The sequence below is a fragment of the Biomphalaria glabrata genome, chromosome 7 (assembly GCF_947242115.1).
Source record: "Biomphalaria glabrata chromosome 7, xgBioGlab47.1, whole genome shotgun sequence".
In the NCBI taxonomy this organism is placed as follows: domain Eukaryota; kingdom Metazoa; phylum Mollusca; class Gastropoda; family Planorbidae; genus Biomphalaria; species Biomphalaria glabrata.
In genome coordinates, this window is record NC_074717.1 from 24,270,201 (window position 1) to 24,277,700 (window position 7,500).

Consider the following 7,500-nt stretch of genomic DNA (forward strand, 5'->3'; position numbering starts at 1 on the left):
TTTTTTAACCCGATAGAACATAGAAGGCGACATAGTGATAGTGTCCAAAAGAAAAGTATGCCCATCTGTTCACAGTAGTCAAAAGTCACTACTTCTCACTGCGCCTTCTGTTGGATGGTTTTACTGTAGTCTATTATGTGAGTTATTTGTCTATTGCTATTTATGTTCATTGTTCCATCTAACACTCATTTTTTGTTTTGGTGGTGCTGGGCTTGCAATATTAGTGTGATGTGCACTTCGAAATGTCAAGATGATTGAAGTCTTTAGTTCGCTGTCATCCCCTGAAATATTAAAAGACGTCTTACAAGACGTCTGGACTAGGACGCACTAAACATTTCTAACGGAACGTCTGAACCTAATTCGTCTTGATTGTCAAAGAGAACACGACTCAAAGGCGTGTCTGTAATGTAGGTCCAACAGAAAGCAGCTAGAGAAACCAAAATAAGATTTATTGTTATGTCACTTTCCCATTACAACATGTACTGTACAAAATGGCTCAACAAACCCAATGTTGTTTTAATGACTTGCTGCATAACTTACATCTCTCATAACGCGCATGTCTACCTGGCCGTGTGGTACTCACTGTCAACTGTAATTACTGAGACTGAATTGATTGGTTTTGATCGTTTGGTTCCGAGTTAGGATGACCAGGTCACAGGAATCCTAAAGCAGGGCAGACAAACTTAATCTATTTAACTTTACCTTAAGAACAGAGATTTAATGAATCAGAAAGCAATTTGAATATTTTTAAAATGTATTTGTTTAAAAAAAAAATTAAAAGTCTAATTTAAAGGTACGGTTTTCCCGTCCCGCTAATGTATGCTAGACTGTCCCAGCTTTAAATTATATATTTTTCCCTCTTGGCCAGGCGCAAATACCATTTCATTAATATCCCAAGCCAGGTCCGAAATAAAAACCCATCAAACTTTCTCCCGGAGACAGCTCTGGCCACATCCACGCGTGGCTGTCAGTTAATTGGGGGTCTAAAGCTTTTAACCAAATGTGTTTTTCTGTTAGAGCCTTGCTTCCCTCCCTTGTAATGTCCTAGTTCACACTTTCCGAGCAGTTCTCTCCAGCCCGAGTCAGTTTCAAGTACTTTGGACCATTCACAATTTTAAAAGTAACTTTTATTTATTGGCCAGGGAACGAAACAATTTTACATTTTTAATGGAAGAACTATTTTTTTCTATGTTCTCTACGCAAAATAAAATATAAAAGTTTTTTTCAAAACTAAATTTCTTGATTTCTAACTTCAATTCATGTTTGACTAGATAAACAGTCCACCAAAGTAACTCTCTAGTCTAGAAAATGGAAAATTAAAAATGTTTCCCTTTTTGTATTTCAACTTCGAGAATTCAAAGGATTGAGTTTCTCGTTTACTGTTACAGAAGCGACATTCTCTTGGTTCACATTGAATGACCACATTCAGTCTTTGTGACTGGATACAGATCAAAATATCAAGCCATCTCCCAGACTGGGCTCAGTGATCATTATTTCTAACTATGTTCGTAGCGCGAGGAGAATAAAAAAAAACAAGAACAAAACAATTTATTTTCCCTGCCAGAAGAACTGTTTATAGACGTAAGTGACACCACCTGAGTAACAGCTTGTTTTGGTTGCAATGCAGAAGGAAATGTTGTTAGTTCCGTCGTAACAAACTGTAAATGTCTACTTTTGTGGACCTAGATATCTTTTTAGTTCATCATTAATCATACAGAAACAAAAACACACACGCACTTTTAAAGCTTACACACACACCGGAAACAGACAGACATACGCAATTTATATTTAGACATCTACATCTATATCCATTTTACTGAGCTCGCAAATCATTTTAGGTCGATTATAAATCTTTAGTCATTGTAACACTACTTCGTGTCATTGTCACTAGTACTAGGAAGTCTACTGTCACATTGCAGTGTTTGTCTTCCAGGAAACCACAACCTATCGTTTGTCTTCCAGGAAACCACAACCTATCTGTGTTAGTAATGACACAGTGATGAAATACCGCTGACACAGTGATGACACATGAATGAAGGAAAGATTACACCGAGAGGACACAGTAATGACACACAGATGACACTTACAATGTATCTAAATGTCATTGTAACAGATGTGATTGACAAGTCAACGTAAAGATTAACGCGTGACGCCGTAAGGGGAAAAAAGGGAAACAACCAAGGTATGGTGAGAGTCGACCTGTCAATAGTTTCAGTTCGCTACTTAAGTAGCGCCTGTTTTAACCACACTCGAGTGACAGAAATAGTTGTCAGGAAGTACCTTGGAACATAGCTTAAGAATGATCCCAGTAAAGAGTTGGTTGTACATACTCTGACATGACATAGTTTGCAACGTCTATCTCAGATCACTCCAAGCAACCTATTTTCTGTGATCTAGGTATTCAATAACATTTCAATTATATCAAAGAGCCTAATCTATAACAATGAACATAACTACAATTAAAACCAAATTAATTAAAGATGATAATTAAAGATACTATGAAACTATTTAACTAATAACGATATAAACAATTTATAATAAAATTACAGTGACATACTCCCAATCTACAAACTTTAACATTTTTGTGTAGATAATTAAGAATGAGAACTCCTAGACACTATCGACATTTGTGTGTTTAATCACCTTTGCCAATTGATGACAACTTTTCAGCTAAGACCTTAAATGAGTTTACATAATTGTTTTGTGGACGCGGTGGCTGAGTGGTTAAGCGCTTGGCTTCCAAACCTGGGAACCTGGGTTCGAATCTCGGTGAAGGCTGGGATTTAAATTTCGGCATCTTTAGGGCGCCACTTGGTCCGCCAAGCTCTAATGCGCACCTGACTTTAGTTGGGGAAAAGTAAAGGCGGTTGGTCGTTGTGCTGGTCATATGACACCCTCGTTAACCGTTGGCAGATGAACTTACCACCATTTGCTCTATAGTTTGCAAGAGTGAACTGTTACAAAATGTTTAAAATTAAAAAATAATTGTTTGTCGCTTTGTATCATGCAAGCAAAACATTGAAACAGACATACTCAAATAAACAGACAGAAATTAAGATGTAACATAAACATTAATCATAGGCGGCCCCTGCAGTTAAGTTGTACAGTGACAATGCAATGACGTATAACTGACCAGTATTTTTTTGTCCGAGTTAAATCGTTTCGTCATCATGGACAGCTGATGTGTTTGTATTGTGCATACGTGTCTCCTAGACAAAAATTAGCACCTAGGTAGCTTCAAAAATAAATCAAAATCAATCATAATTAGGTCAGAAGATTAAACTTTCTGGGTATAAAATCTAAACAAAACTATGATTAAAGGAATACAATCGATAATTTGATATGTAGACTGCCAGTACGAAATTAAAAAAAAAACAACAAATAATGCCCTTATTACAAATAGGTTTAAAATTAGTTTAAATGTCTGTGCATATGCAGCTAAAGTATTTTCACGTTTAAGAGCAAAAGGATACGCTTTCTAAAGACCAGAAATAGATGTTGCATTTATTTCGAGGATAATGAAAGCCATAATATGAGTGGATGGGCATTGCTACTTTTATGTTTGAGATTTGAACCTAACATAAGGACAACACAAACACAATAGCAGTTTAGTAATTGTTTACAGTCCCATTGGGTCGCACTGGAAAGACGCCATGTCTCAAGCCCAACTGAGCCTCCTGTGATATGTACCATAGAAATGTGAGCCTCCTGTGATATGTAACATAGAAATGTGAGCCTCCTGTGATATGTACCATAGAAATGTGAGCCTCCTGTGATATGTACCATAGAAATGTGAGCCTCCTGTGATATGTAACATAGAAATGTGAGCCTCCTGTGATATGTACCATAGAAATGTGAGCCTCCTGTGATATGTACCATAGAAATGTGAGCCTCCTGTGATATGTACCATAGAAATGTGAGCCTCCTGTGATATGTACCATAGAAATGTGAGCCTCCTGTGATATGTAACATAGAAATGTGAGCCTCCTGTGATATGTAACATAGAAATGTGAGCCTCCTGTGATATGTACCATAGAAATGTGAGCCTCCTGTGATATGTACCATAGAAATGTGAGCCTCCTGTGATATGTAACATAGAAATGTGAGCCTCCTGTGATATGTAACATAGAAATGTGAAATTTGCTGTCTTTCCGTATATAAAAACTAAAAAAAAAAAACAGTATAAAAGTATAATGTGATGTAACTTTCTAAATGTTTCACTGTTAAAAACCTCATAAAATTAAAATATTGTTCACTGTTTCTATTATGATAGAATCAGCCTTTTAAAGTTATCAACCTTATAGAGTTATCATCATTGCTCAACTTGTATTGTCTCTTGTATCAGTTTCCTACACTGATGGAATGAAATAAATCTACATAGACAGATATCCATTACGGTGATGAAGAGATCTCTGATAACATCTCCAATATCATGTGACACGGGTAATTAAAAATGTGAACATAAAAATTGATCAGCAATTTACAGCGCCATCTTCCTGTCGCACTTCCTAAAGAATGGGTTTTGTTGATTCAAACAATATCATTGAATTACAAGTGACTCACGTTTCATTTTATAATAACCGGAGCGCTTTAATTACATTAAATTGTTTTCTTGTATCGAAAAGAGATACAAAAAAAAAATCAGGATAACTAGATCTAGTTACATTACAAAATAGTAAATAGTTGTTTGTTGCACTTTTCTTTTATCTTTCCACAGTAAACGAATGAAACAATGCCTTATGGAGACTCAAGTGAGCTTGTAACTGTTTTGTATATGTCTGTATATATGTGAATGGGTGTATCATTTCATTTCTCTTGCACTACTTTCAGAGGATCCTAAAAATCCCATTGCAAGAACGAGTGTGTTCCAGCATCTTTACAATCTTCCGAAACGCTGCTTGCTCTGCTAGCCATGTCCGCCCTATGGAGGACAATCGTATCACAAAAGTCCTTCTTTATTGACAACCCGTGACAGGCTCAAGACAAACTGGTCGTCCTTACTTCCGGTATGTGGATATAATCCAATGGGACCTCAAAGCAGCAGAGATTGATGAACACTACTTGGAAGACATAGCCTTAGACCGCTATATGTCGAGAGAGTTGGTGGCCAAGAAAGTTATGGGCAGCTTAAAAGCAATGTCTTCAGCTCTGGAAGAAAAGCGTGCCAAAGAAAAATGGATGGCTCCTCTACCACTAAAGCGAATGCCGTCTTAACCTGCGATATATGTGGACGGGAATTTCTCTCACACGAAAAAGAGTTCTACAAGATGAACCAAAGTCGTTGTCAAACTGAAGGAGGCCAACAAGTGTAATTATTGCTCGGAGATGATGTGATGACATTCTTAGAGATAACAAAGTTCTTAGTTCAGCCATAATTGTCAAGGTCAACGGTTAACGAGGAATAAAGAAGGTATTGGGTGGCCGGCACAATGACGAGACATCTCAATGTTTTTCTCAACTTATGCCAGATACACAATCAACTATTGGTCGGCGTATTAGAAGGCATCTGTTGCAGATAAATCTTTAGCATGTAACGCTGATAATTTGAGAGAGAACCAAGCGAAAACCCAGAGACAAGGATATAAAAACGCGAAAGTGGAGCTGGATAGGGTGTACCCCGTGAAAACCAAGTAGCAAAGTTACAAGGCAGGCATTGGTTGGAATTCACAAGGAAAGAGGACAATGGGCAGACCCAAGTAAACCTGGAAGAGGTCAGTCATCAGTGAAGCTGAGGATACTAGACTAATATGGGACCATGAAGAATTCGGCGGAGAGGTGTAGCTACGGCTTATGATCCCCTGGAATTCACAGGAATAAGTCAAAGTAAGTCAAGTCATGCCGGGATTTGAAGGTGCCATATTTAATAACTGTAAGATGTAGTTCTCGGAGATTCAAATCTGAATGAAAAAAGCTCCATTCATGAATGAAATAAGCTCACACAATCATTCAAGCATAAAGACACAGTATTATTCGGTGTAGATCATACGCCCATAGAGATTGTGTCAAAATAAACACAGGTTTTCACTTGATTCTCTTTCTATACTCTGTGATACTTCTAGAAATATCTGGATTATCATTACTGTCAAATCTAAGTTTATTTTTAGACCCCTTGGGGTTTTAGGGGCTATTTTTAGCTTTTCTATACTTACTAGTTTGCTCTGAAGAAATATTTTGACAAAGCAACAACCTTGAGAAATATATTCTTCACGCAACAGTCCAAGTTTGATTTGTTCAGATAGTAACATCAGTAGGACTATTTTATTTTATTAAATCATACACATTTGTCTAAATAAAAAATCAGTGTTTTCATGACATTCTACTTTAAGCATTACACTTTCTAGACATATTCAAATAAAAAAGTGCAAATGTATGTCTTACAGTCAAATGTATGTCTTACAGTCAAATGTATGTCTTACAGTCAAATGTAAGTCTTACAGTCAAATGTATGTCTTACAGTCAAATGTATGTCTTACAGTCAAATGTATGTCTTACAGTCAAATGTATGTCTTAAAGTCAAATGTATGTCTTACAGTCAAATGTAAGTCTTATAGTCAAATGTATGTCTTACAGTCAAATGTATGTCTTACAGTCAAATGTATGTCTTACAGTCAAATGTATGTCTTACAGTCAAATGTAAATCTTACAGTCAAATGTATGTCTTACAGTCAAATGTATGTCTTACAGTCAAATGTATGTCTTACAGTCAAATGTAAGTCTTACAGTCAAATGTATGTCTTACAGTCAAATGTATGTCTTACAGTCAAATGTAAGTCTTACAGTCAAATGTATGTCTTACAGTCAAATGTATGTCTTACAGTCAAATGTATGTCTTACAGTCAAATGTATGTCTTATAGTCAAATGTATGTCTTACAGTCAAATGTATGTCTTATAGTCAAATGTATGTCTTACAGTCAAATGTATGTCTTATAGTCAAATGTATGTCTTACAGTCAAATGTATGTCTTACAGTCAAATGTATAAACTATATTGTAGTACATATCTACAGACTGGGCTAAATGGGACAGCACTTATGCACAGTTCTTATATTGGTATCTAATACATGTGGACACAACCCCCAAATGTTCATGTCAGTTAATAAAAACATCGAAACTCATTTTGTCCAATTTCTGGAGGGTTCCAAACAAGACCCGGATGTTTGTCTGTCCTGATCAACTCGCGGTGCAATAAGATGGCGGCGTAGATAAATCGCTTAAGTCAAGTCCAATTACTCCAGCTAATCATGCTTCTTGTCTAGTGGTCAGTTTAGATTTCTGGTAACAGACAAAAATGCGATTCCCATAAGTCGCAAACCCACTTCAGCCCTTTCCCAAATATACACACTAGCCCACACAATCTCTCTCTCTCCCTCTCTCTCTCTCTTCCTCTCTCTCTCACTTTCTCTCACACACACACACACACACATGGAAGATGTGTTTTCTGATAACCAAAACAAATGTTCAGGGCTAAAAAACAAAAGTGATAAAAATCTGTGCCAATGTT

The 7,500-nt window shown here is 36.7% G+C and overlaps 1 protein-coding gene across 3 annotated transcripts in view; it reads right to left on the reverse strand.

The window, feature by feature from the left end:
• LOC106052405 (protocadherin-11 X-linked-like) overlaps positions 1-7,500 on the reverse strand; it is a 240,552-nt gene that overhangs the window by 130,005 nt on the left and 103,047 nt on the right. The window lies entirely within an intron of this gene.